The following is a 12,990-nucleotide window of genomic DNA, read 5'->3' on the forward strand; positions in this document are numbered from 1 at the left end:
TGAGAATTTGCAAATGGATTTTAATATTGATCAGTGAAGGTTCTTGCATTTTAGAAAGTCAAATCAAGTTTGGAGTTTCATGGTGAATGGTTGTTTCCTAAGGAGTGTAGTGGAACAGAGGGACCTTAGAATTCAGGTGCATGGTTCTCTAAAAGTTGAATAAGAGGTAGGCAGTGCAGTGAAGAAAGCTTTTGGCACACCAGCTTTAATCAGTGTATTTCACTGAGTATCGAAATTAGGGAGTTATGTTGCACTTATACAGGACGCTGCTGAGGTCATATTGGTAGCGTTATGTTCAGTTTTGTTCACTTTGCTTTAGGAAGGATGTTTTTAAACTGGAAAGAATGCAGAAAAAATATAAGGATGTTGCCAAGGGTCAATGGACTGAGTTATAGGGAGAGGTTGGACAAGCTAAGAGTTTTTACTTCGATGTGTTTAGACTGAGGGAGGATCATATTGAAGTCTGTAAGATCATGACAGGCATGGATAGAGTGAATGTTCCCAGTTTTTTTTCCCAGGGTTGGGCAGTCACAAACTAGAGAGTATCAGTTTAAGGTCAGAGCGGAAAGAATAAAAGGGAACCTGAGTAACAACCTTTTTACACACAGGGGCTGGTACGCATATGGAATGAGCTACCAGGGGAAGTGATTGAGGCGGATACATTAACAACATTTAAAAGGCATTTGGACAATACACGGATAGGAAAGGATCAGGGACCATAAAATCCCTGAGTTATCTTCACCACTTGTGAAGCATTCCTCGTGAGGACTCATTGGAATCTCTCCACTGCTGGAAGCAAAGGGAGTTCAGCCAAATCCAACTGTTCCACAAATAAATCCCATTACCAGCAGCTTGTGTGAGTAGAATAATTTCAAAGGGAGAAGAACATTTGGGACACTTTATCTTTTACCATTTGTTGTGAGTTCAAATTCCTGAATTTCACATTTTTCTCAAAAATGACCCAGTCTGAGTCCTATACAATTGGCCATCTCTCTAAACTGGCTACATTTAAAATTTGTTGTAACCAGTGGAGGAGTGGAACTGGAAAAGGACACAGTGACCCTCTAACATTTGTCAGAACACGAATGAGAAATTATTATTGGATTGTTCAAGTGGGAATTTCCTTTACCAAACGTTGATGGTGCCTGGATGTTTGCATTTGTTCAAAGTTGTGCTGTATTCAAACATTTGACAGACAAGTGCATGTAGGAAAATTGTATGCAGACAGAAAACTGCTGCTGAAACCACAATTAGAGCAACTATGATCTTTGTGCCTTGTGGAGCAGTGAAACGTGTCTAATGACCCACTCCTGCTCCTCCGTCCTATGTTCCTAAGTTCAATACAGCCCCTCAAACCTCCTGCACTGGTGCTGACGGGGGCATCTTGCTCCAAACACCTGGTCCACAGTAACACAGGATCTCATTCATTCCCTCAGGGCTGTCACACATGGTTTGGTGTGGGTTGGAAAATGTTACTTCAAAACTCAGGCTGGGTTCGAAAGACAACTCTGGTCTCTTTACATAGTGTCTCCTCTGTGCAACGTGTGCTTCATTTGTTGGTCATGGTATAGACGCAGATTCACTGTGAAAAAAGCCCCCAAACCTCACTAATTGATGACTCATAAAGTACTTTGCTCTCTCTGATTGCAACGTTCAATAACAGAACGTGCAGGAAAATTACATCCATTAACTTTGTAATTACAGAATATGAGAACATAAAGTACAGGATCAGGTCGTTCGGATAAGCAAGACATTGTATACGATCATGGGCGATCTACTGTTCGTATTAACTCATTTTTCATGTCCAATTCTTCACACCCTCTCAGCTCTTTGGCAGATCAAAAATCCACCTTTTTAAATACTTTCAGTGATGCAGCTCCCTTAGCTCTCGAGACAAGGTAAATCCTGACATTTACTACCCTCTGTGAGAGGAAAACACTTCCCACACAGACACCGTCACCTATTGATATGAACAAGAAGGGGACACAGGGGCTCAGCAAAGAGTGAATAGTCTTGATATCAAGGCAGTATTTGACTGAGAATGTCATCAGAAGTGCCATCTTATTTGAGCTTAATGGGAATCAAGTGTCCCCTCCGGGGTTCTTTCAGAGCACAAAGGAAAATGCCTGTGGGTGGGGGCCGAAAATATTCTCAGTCCCAGGACATCTCTTCAGGAGATCCTCAGGGTAGCTTCCTCAGCACAAACATCTTCATCTGCTTCATCAATGTTTTTCCCCATCATAAGACCGGAGGTGGGGATGGTCACTGAGGGTTACATAACGTTCACAACATTTTGTCTCCCATCAGCTCCTGATGCAGCCTGTGTATGTGTTCAGTAAGACCCGGACAGCATTCAAGTTTGTGCTGTTAAAGTGTCGGTAACATTCATGTAAAAGTGCTGTCAGACACAGTGAAAAGAGGAGCTCATTCAACATCTCAAGCTGATTACATACAGAAATGTGGAAGCCACTCAGCCCAACGAAACGACTGAACAAGAAGAGGGACAGCTCATTCAATATTCCTGCTTGTTCCTTCGGAAGAGAAGGGGTCTGGTCAGTATATCGAGCTGTCAAACAGGATCAGGTTGAGCCCAATCAGACCCTTGAACCTGTTCCGTGGGATTTGGAGGAGGCCATTCTGCCCCATTGGATAGTTATACATGAACAAGAGGGTGTCACTGATGTTTCAATATGACAAGCCAATGGAGGTTCCTCGTGGGCCATTGCCAGTGGAACGTCTGCTACTTTAAAGTGGTTTGCTGGCAGTGAGGATGGAAGCCAGATGTTTTGCATCAAGTCTCAAAGAGGTATCTTCCATCTCTGAGTAGACAGACCCATGTTCTCCATGGAGGTCAGAAGGTGATGGGAATAGTTAACTGTTTTAGAATGAAGGTATTGTGGCTGCTTTCAGGTGTTTGGATAACGTGATGTTCAGTGTAACAGCACACACCAAATGCACTATATTCAAAGTCTGATTCTCTCTCTCTCGCTCTCTCTCTCTCTCTCTCTCCCCCCCCCTCTCTTTCTCTCTCTATCGATATAGGGAGTGGGGGTGGGGTGAGGGGAACATCCTTAGAGGCTCTTGTAACTCGAGTAAAAACAAGCCATGGATTTTATCATCGTATCAATGTCTGTTTAGAACATCATGAGAGACTGTCCATTCCCCTTAAGTTTCAATGCAATCATCTTTTATTCTCTCACAGCGTTAAAGATTAATCTTCATTCACCCCTCATTTTATCACCATCCCAGGGATTAGTCTGGTGAAAAATCTTTGCACTCTCTCTGTGGCAGGGCGATTATTTCTTATAAAGAAAAGAAAATCTGTCCACAATGTCCCAAAGACTGCCTCAACAACACGCTTCGGTTTGATCACAATAATTCCTTTTCCTCACTGAGACATCGCCGTTTCTTTCCTATGGCGTAAAAAGCCTTTCCTTCTCGCATAGCTGCACCTGAAGTGGAATGTAAAAGCTCCTTACATCTATATGTGAGCACCAACAAAGCCAACACCAGAGTTCCTACGGGAAATGAACATCACACTCAGGGAAAGACTAAGAAAGAATGCACATTAAATAAGGAATGGTCACCCACCTGAATGGAAATGAGTCGTAGGAATATGGGAAACAGGCAGAGAAAGGGTGCTATCTTTCCTTTTGTTCTTCCCTCATATGTCAGGGCAGCATGTTATGCCTACCTTGAACTGAGTGGATGTTTCAGCTGTTCGACAGGGCAGTAAATAGTAAAACACATTGCTGTGGATTTGCAGTCACACAGACTAATCCCTGGGCTGGAGGTAAAATGAGGGGTGAATGAAGGTTAATCTTTAGCGCTTTGAGAGAATAAAAGATTATTGCATTGAAACTTAAGGGGAATGGACAGTCTCTCATGATGTTCTAAACAGACATTGATACGGTGATGAAATCCATGGTTTGTTTCTACTCGGGTTACAAGACCCTCTGAGGACGTTCCCCTCACCTCACCGCCACTCCCTATATCGATAGAGAGAGAGAGAGAGAGAGAGAGAGAGAGAGAGGGTCAGACTTTGAATATAGTGCATTTGGTGTGTGATCCTACACTGATCAGGAGAGGATGACCCATTGCCTTCACTAAAGGACATGAGGCAAGCAGTATGACGTTTTATACTTAATGATGATGATTTCACTTCAATGCCACAAATTTCCTTCATATTAACATATTATTATTCTGTGGCTCCAGATCATGAGTCAATGCTCCCACTCATACTACGGGATAACACATTGAACTGAATCCTTAATTAATAAAAGAGGCAAGCCCTCCAGTGACACAGTTAGGATCCACGGAGACTGACATTAATCACAGTCAATGAACAAATAGCTGGAGCCAACGCCTTTCAATTCAATACTGTTTTATTAAAATTCAAAATAATGATTAACATTTGCACAGTCTGGGGATATGCGAGGGTTACTGAAGGAACGAATGTTGAGTCTGGTAGATTAATTGTGTGTAACCATTCAGTCTGAATTGGATATGGAAATAATGCCACACCCAGCCTTCTTCAATCTGACTGAAGGTGTGACGCTTGCCAGTTAAGTGGCTGAGGGCTCCCTCCTGTTCTGCAGTCTGGGAGAAAGCTTTGTGTGTGAGGGCGGTGGGGACAAGATTTGAACAAGGAACAAATCCCAGCTTAATTAGTGTTAAATAATGCTTATCCAGAAATGCTCTTGTGTTCAGCAATGTGCGTTCTTGTCCACTGCACATACCCCATTACCTCAGGTACCATTATGCTGACGTTTCCACCAGAAATGTCATTGTCATCAATCTGTCAGCAATTTGGTCAAAATCCCAGCTGCCCATATGGCCTTGCTTCAATCCTTCCACAGTAATAATTACAGCAGGAAATCTGGATCCATCGTGTTATCAGGGTACATTTGTACATCTGCTTTAACAAAAAGTTAAATGATGAAGTATGATACTTTACAACACCATTGTAGGGAAGGCAACACTTGCAGGTTTCATTAAAGGGATTGATGGTAGTCCAGCAATGATGGGCAAAGTACTTAGCTGGTGATCATTTAATGAGGTTGAAACCCAGTGAGATAAATCAATAAACGATATAAATGGAACACGAAATGACACGACCAGCTATCCTTAGTAGCCACACATGCAGACAACAAGCAACATGAATTTGACTGGGACAACACTGCTATCATAGGGCAAGCCAGACAGAGGACAGCCAGGGAATTCCTAGAGGCATGGCATTCATCCACAAACTCCATCAACAAACACATCGACCTGGACCCAATATACCAACCACTACAGCGGACAGCTGAAACTGACAAGCGGAAGCGGTAGGGACAGACCACTATAAACACCGGAGGAAACATCAAAGAAGCGCTTCGCAGGAGGCTCCCAAGCACTGATGATGTCGCCTAGCCAGGGGACGAAACGTTTGCAACAAAAACTTCCTGCTCGGCGAACAGAACCACAAGAACTTTTATAGGCCATGATCTGGAGAGAATACATACTTAAGACAGCGTGGGGTTATAACAGACATGTGGGGTTAGAATAGAATTGTACCTAAGAGACAATGGGGACTCCAGATGTTGGAGAATTAAGTGTCGATAAAGCATGATAGTGGAGAAGGCACAGTAGGTCAGGCAGCTTCCGAGGAGCAAGAGAGTCAACGTTTCAGGCAGGGCCCTTCTTCAGAACTGCGTTGGAGTAAAGGGGCTGACAAATAAATGGTTGGTAGGGGTGAGGCTGGGGGAAAGGTTGGTGATAGGTGAGCGAAGCTAGAAGGTGATAGTGAGAGGTCGGTGGGGAGTTGGAGCGGATCGGTGGAAAGGAAGATGGATGGGTAGGTTCCCACGAGAGGGCGGATGTGAGTCGGAGGGTCGGATCTGGGATCTGGGTCGTCGAGGGGAGATTGGCTAATTAGTGAGTTCAATGTTCATTCCGTGTGTTTGTCGGCTCCCGAGGCAGAAGATGAGGTGTTCCTGGCGACATCCTGGTATATATCTTCTGAACCTTAATAATTTCCTTCCAATATCAGAACTGCACACAGTACTGCAGAAGAGGCTTCATCAATGTCCTGCACTATCTCAGCATGACTCCTCAACTTGTAACCACAAAAGTCTGAGCAAAGAAGTAACGTTAAACACCTTGTCGAAAAGTGCCACAAACTTCTGTGAATTCGATCTGCACCTGTGGGTCCCTCTTTTCTACAACACTACCAACGCACTACTATTAATTGTATAAGTCCCCCCCCCCGCGCTTTTTTATTTTACCAAAATGCAATACCTCGCATTTATCCAAGTTAAACTCGAACTGCCACACCTCAGCCCAGTGAGTAATGTTACTGCCCCCTCACCCTCCTGCTTCAGGTTTAAAAGACCCTCCCCTCTCGAGCAGGCCTACAAACACAGACCTTGAGTTTCCCAAAGACCAAGAGCTTGATTTGCTTTGTGCAAGCATAGGGACGAGAGGGTAAGGAGATGCTGGAAAGTAAACCGATGCCTTGTATCACTTAATAATTTCAGGAAGGGGGAAGCCACATGTGAGAGGTTGGAAATAGTGGCCGGTGTTTTTTGGCCAGAAATTGTGCTCTTTCCTCATCTCTGGTGTTCATTATTGATATCTATTCGAGATCCCTCATAGTGCAGAGTGTTTCTGCAAGATTTCTTGCCCTAGTATTGCAGATTACAGATAATAGCTATTGAAGCTGGAAATCATAGCCAAGCAATTAAAGAAGTTCACGGTTCATCTCGATGGCAGAGCACATGCACTCATCATCCTATTGTTGAGGCTAATACCTTTTATTTGTTTAACAATGAGAACCGTTGCCTGTGTTTTTCAGTAATGTTAATCAGAATTTAATAAATCCATACAGAGCTCAAAACTGACACTTAAAATATGACTCAAATTCTGGGCATGGTTTAAGTCTTGTGTAGTGGGTAGCACCACTGCCCCTGGGTCAGAGCTCTGGATTCGATTCCCTTCCATGAACTTGTGGTAGTATCACTTTCTCTGGAACAGATTATCTCGATTCTGTTGTGGGGGTGTGTCACAGTATGTTCAAAGAAAGCCGATGAACGAACACACAGGAGAATAATGTTGCAGCTTTAGGGGCTATGTTTGAGTGGTGGTAGTGCCCCGACCTCTGAGCCTAAAGGTTCACATCCCACAAAGATTATTCATTTTATGTCTGAGCACGTGGATTAAAATGATGTTTGAAATGTGACTTGATGGAGTCCATGCAAGGTCTGCACAAAACACTACATAGGACAAACAGGGAAACAGCTAACGATCCGCATCCATGAACACCAACTATCCACGGAACGACACGACCAGCGATCCTTAGTAGCCACACACGCAGATGACAAGCAATATGAGTTCGACTGGGACAACACTACTATTATAGGACAAGGCAAACAGAGAACTGCCAGGGAATTCCTCGAGGCATGGCACTGATCAACAGATTCTATCAACAAACACATCGACTTGGACCCAATATACCGGCCTCTGCAACGGACAGCTGGAACTGACAACCGGAAGTGGCAGAGACAAACCACTATAAATGCCGGAGGAAACATCACAGAAGCGCTTCACAGGAGGCCCCCAAGCACTGAGGATGTCACCTAGACAGGGGAAGAAACGTCTGCAACATAAACCACAACAGAACCACAACAGGTATACACAGAAGCACAGACAAACCACCCTCCACCACGACGTAGTCTCCTGCCAGTAAACAGTTGTACACAGAAACACACACACAAAGCCCTACACCACCAAGTTGTTTCCTGCTATTGATCAGTTTTACACAGAAACACACACACAATCCCCCTTTACCACTCTGTCTCCTGCCATTAAACAGAAATACACAGCAATGGACACACACAAACCTCTAACAACACGCTGTCTCCTGCAATTCAACTGATATAAAAATAAAACACAAATGCACACAACCATTCATCGCCACCCTGTCTCCCGCCATTAAACAGGTATACACAGAAACGCATACACAAGCCTGCACAAATACCTGTCTCCTGTTATTTAACAGTTATAGACAGAAACACAAGCACACAACTTTCCACCACCACCATGTCTCCTGCCATTAACCAGATTATGCAAAATCACACACACATAACCCTCCACCTCCCCCCTATCTCCCGCCACTGAACAGTAATATGCAGAAACACATACACACCAACATGCACCAACACCTGTCTCCTGTTATTAAACAGTTATAGACAGAAACACAAAAACACAACTTTCCACCACCACCCTGTCTCCTGCCATTAAACAGATATATGCAAAATCACGCACACACAACCCTCCACCTCCGCCCTATCTCCCGCCACTGAACAGGAATATGCAGAAGCACATACACACCAACCTGCACCAATACCTGTCTCCTGTTATTAAACAGTTATAGACAGAAACACAAGCACACAACCTTCCACCACTACCCTGTCTCCTGCCATTAAACAGATATATGCAGAAACACACACACCCAACCCTCCATCAGTACGCTGTCTCCTTCAATTAAATAGATATACACGGAAACACACACACAACCCTCCACCAAAACCATGGTTTCCTGCCATTAATCAGATATACACTGAAATACACAACACAACCCTCCACCACCACGTTGTCTCCCGCTTTTAAGCAGATATACACAGAAACACCCACACGTGCACACACACACAACCCTTTACTAACACCATTGCCTCCGATCAATACACAGATAGACACAGAAATACAATCAATACTCTAAACCACCTTCCTGTCTCCTGCCATGAAACAAGTATAAGAGAAACACACGCACAAAACACTCCATGACCACCTTGTCTCCTGCGATTAAACAGATATACACAGAAACACACGCACACACACACACAAACACACACGTACACACAACTCTTGACACACTATTTGTTTCCTGCAATTAAACAGACATACACAGAAACACGCACACACAACCCTTCACCACCACATTGTTTCCTGTCATTAAACAGATATATACAGAAACACACACACATCCCTCCACGACCACCCTGTCTCCTGCAATTAATCAGATATACACAGAAACACACACACAACCCTCCACCGTCGTCCTGCCACCCGCCATTAAACAGGGATATGCAGAAACACATACACACCAACCTGCACCAATACCAGTCTTCTGTTATTAAACTGATATAGACAGAAACACAAGCACACAAACTTCCACCACCACCCTGTCTCCTGCCATTAAGTAAATATATGCAGAAACACGCACACAACCCTCCATCATCACGCTGTCACCTTCCATTAAACAGATATACACAGAAATACACACACACAAAACCCTGCACCACACCCTGTTTCCTGCGATTAATCAGACATACACTGAAACACACAACACAACACTCTACCACCACGTTGTCTCCCTCTATTAAGCAGATATACACAGAAACACATACACAACCCTCCACTAACACCCTGCCACCTACCAATAAAGAGATTTACACAGAAATACACGCAAAACTAAACCACCTCCGTCTCCTTCAATTAAACAGATAAACACAGAAACAGGCACACAAGCCTTCACAACATCGTGTCTGCTGCCATTACACAGATGTACACAGAAACACACACGCACGTCCACCATCACACACTCTCCGGCAATTAACAGGTATAAATAGAAACACATACGCATCTCGAAACCATCACCCTGTCCCTTGCCATTAAACAGACACACACAGAAACGCACACAAATCCTCTACCACCACAGTGTTTTCTGCCATTAAACAGATATACACAGGAACGCACACACATGCATGCAAAACAATTGACACCCAATTTGTATCCTGTCATTAAGCAGATATACACAGAAACACACGCACAACCCTCCACGACCACCCTGTCTCTTGCAATTAAACAGATACATACAGGAATACACACACAAAACTCTAGCACTACCCTGTCACCGGCCATTAAACAGTTATGCACAGAAACACAAATCACCATTCTGCAGCACCATGCTGTCTCCTGCCATTAAACAGAAATTTACACAAACACACACAACCCTCCATCACCATCCTGTCTCCTACAATTAAACATATATGCACAGAAACACGCACACACCGTGCTCCACCACCACCCTGTCCCCTGTCATTAAACCAATATGTACTGAAACACACACACACCCAACCTTCCATCACCAACCTGTCTCCTGCAATTAAACAGATATTCACAGAAACACGCACATATTCCCTCCACCACCACCCTTTCTCCTGCCATTAAACAAATATATGCAGAAACACTCCATCAAACTCACTTTATCAAGCATGCACGCATACGAAAAATACTCTCTCATGTGCCAATACTCACACACACTTACACACACACACTTACACACACACACCACCCTCCACTAACATCCTGCCTCCGGTCAATAAACAGATATACACAGAAACACATACAAAACCCGAAACCACCTGCCTGTCTCCTGCCACGAAACAAAAATAACAGAAATACACACACAAAATACTCCATGACCACCTTGTCTCCTGTGATTAAACAGATGTACACAGAGACACACACACAATCATCCACGACCACACTGTCTCCTGCCATTAAACAGATATACACAGAAACACACACATACACAATCATCCACGACCACACTGTCTCCTGCCATTAAACAGATATAAACAGAAACACCCACATAAAATCCTCCACGACCATCCCGTCTCCTGCCATTACACAGATCTACACAGAAACACGCACACACAAGCCTCCGCGAACATCCTGTCTGCTGCCATTACACAGATATACACGCAAACACACACGCACACACAACCCTTGACACCCAATTTGTTTCCTGTCATTAAACAGATACACAGAAACACACACACAACCCTCCACGACCACACTGTCTCCTGCAATTAAACAGATATACACAGAAACACACACACAACTCTCCAAAGTCGCTCTGCCTCCCGCCATTAAACAGGGATATGCAGAAACACATACACACCAACCTGCACCAATACCTGTCTCCTTTTATTAAACAGGTATAGACAGAAACACAGGCCCACAAACTTCCACCACCACCCTGTCTCCTGTCATTAAACAAATATATGCAGAAACATACACACACAACCCTCCACCAGGACGCTGTCACCTTCCATTAAACAGATATACACAGAAACACACACACACAAAACCCTGCGGCACACCCTGTTTCCTGCGATTAATCAGATAGACACTGAAACACACAACATAACCGTCCAACACCATGCAGTCTCCCGGTATTAAGCAGATATACACAGAAACACACGCAAACACAACCCTCCAAGAACACCCTACCTCCTCTCAATAAAGAGATATACACAGAAACACACACAAAACTAAACCGCCTCCGTCTCCTGCCATTAAACCGACATACACACAAACACACACACGACCCTCCACCACCACATTGTTTTCTGCCACTAAACAGATATACACAGGAACGAACACACCCGCACGCACAAACCTTGACACCAAATTTGTTTCCTGTCAAATGCAGATACACACAGAAACACGCACACAACCCTTCACGACCACCCTGTCACCTGTAATTAAACAGATACATACAGAAATACACACACATAACTCCAGCACTACCCTGTCTCCGGCCATTAAACAGTTATACACAGAAACATGCACACACCACCCTCCAACACCGCCCTGTCCCCTGTCATGAAACAGATATGCACTGAAACACACACACATAGGTCCACCATCACACACTCTCCGGCAATTAAACAGGTATAAACAGAAATACACAAACATCTCGACACCACCACCCTGTCTCCTGCCATTAAACAGACATACGCAGAAACACACACACAACCCTCCACCACCACATTGTTTTCTGCGATTAAACAGGTATACACAGGAACGCACACATACGCACGCACAACCCTTGACACCCAATTTGCATCCTGTCATTAAGCAGATATACACAGAAACGCAAAAGCAACCCTCCACGAACACCCTGTCACTTGCAATTAAACAGATACATACAGAAATAAACACACAAAACTCCAGCACCACCCTGTCTCCGGCCATTAAACAGTTATACACAGAAACACACACTCACCATCCTCCACCTCGACGCTATATCCTGCTATTAAACAGAAATTTACAGAAACATACAGCAACCCTCCACCACCACCCTGTCTCCCGTCATTAAACAGATATGCACAGGAACACAAACACACAAAACCCTCCATCACTACCCTGTCTCCTACGATTAAACAGAAAAACATAGAAACACGCACACACCACCCTCCACCACCGCCCTGTCCCTGTCATTAAACAGATATGCACCGAAACACACACACACACACACACACACACCCAACCCTCCATCACCAACCTGTCTCCTGCAATTAAACAGATATACACATACTCCCTCCACCACCGCCCTGTCTCCTACCATTAAACGGATGTACACAGAAACGCAGACCGAGACACCCCATACCACCACCTTGTCTCCTGTCATTAAACAGATATACAATGAAACACACACGTATCTCTCTACCACCTCCTTGTCCCCAGCAATTAAATAGATATACATAGAAACACATACATGCACAGCCCTTCCACGACCACCCAGTATCCTACCATTAAACAGATATACACAGACACAACCCTCCATCACCACCCTAAATCGACAAACAGCTACCCAGAATAGCAGGAAGCCATGCAACATATCTAGGCTGCTACACAGGAACAGGGAGTACTGGTCAGCTACCAGGAAACACAGAATAGAGATAATTACTTATTTTCAGATTGGACAGCTGTCACTAGTGAAATTCCTCGTGGATCAGTATGAGTTTATCAACGGTTTACAATCTAGAATAATGATTTGGATGATGGGACCGAATGGATTGGAGCTCAATTTGCCCTCACACCAGGATAGTCATTTAATAAGATGTCAAGTAGAGACACAGTGTCTGCAATGGGATACAG

General features: G+C 44.1%; 1 protein-coding gene across 1 annotated transcript in view; it reads left to right on the forward strand.

The window, feature by feature from the left end:
- The window catches only part of lrrc75a (leucine rich repeat containing 75A), a 93,910-nt gene that overhangs the window by 2,040 nt on the left and 78,880 nt on the right, over positions 1-12,990 (forward strand). The window lies entirely within an intron of this gene.

The sequence above is a fragment of the Chiloscyllium plagiosum genome, chromosome 28 (genome assembly GCF_004010195.1).
Source record: "Chiloscyllium plagiosum isolate BGI_BamShark_2017 chromosome 28, ASM401019v2, whole genome shotgun sequence".
NCBI classification, from domain to species: domain Eukaryota; kingdom Metazoa; phylum Chordata; class Chondrichthyes; order Orectolobiformes; family Hemiscylliidae; genus Chiloscyllium; species Chiloscyllium plagiosum.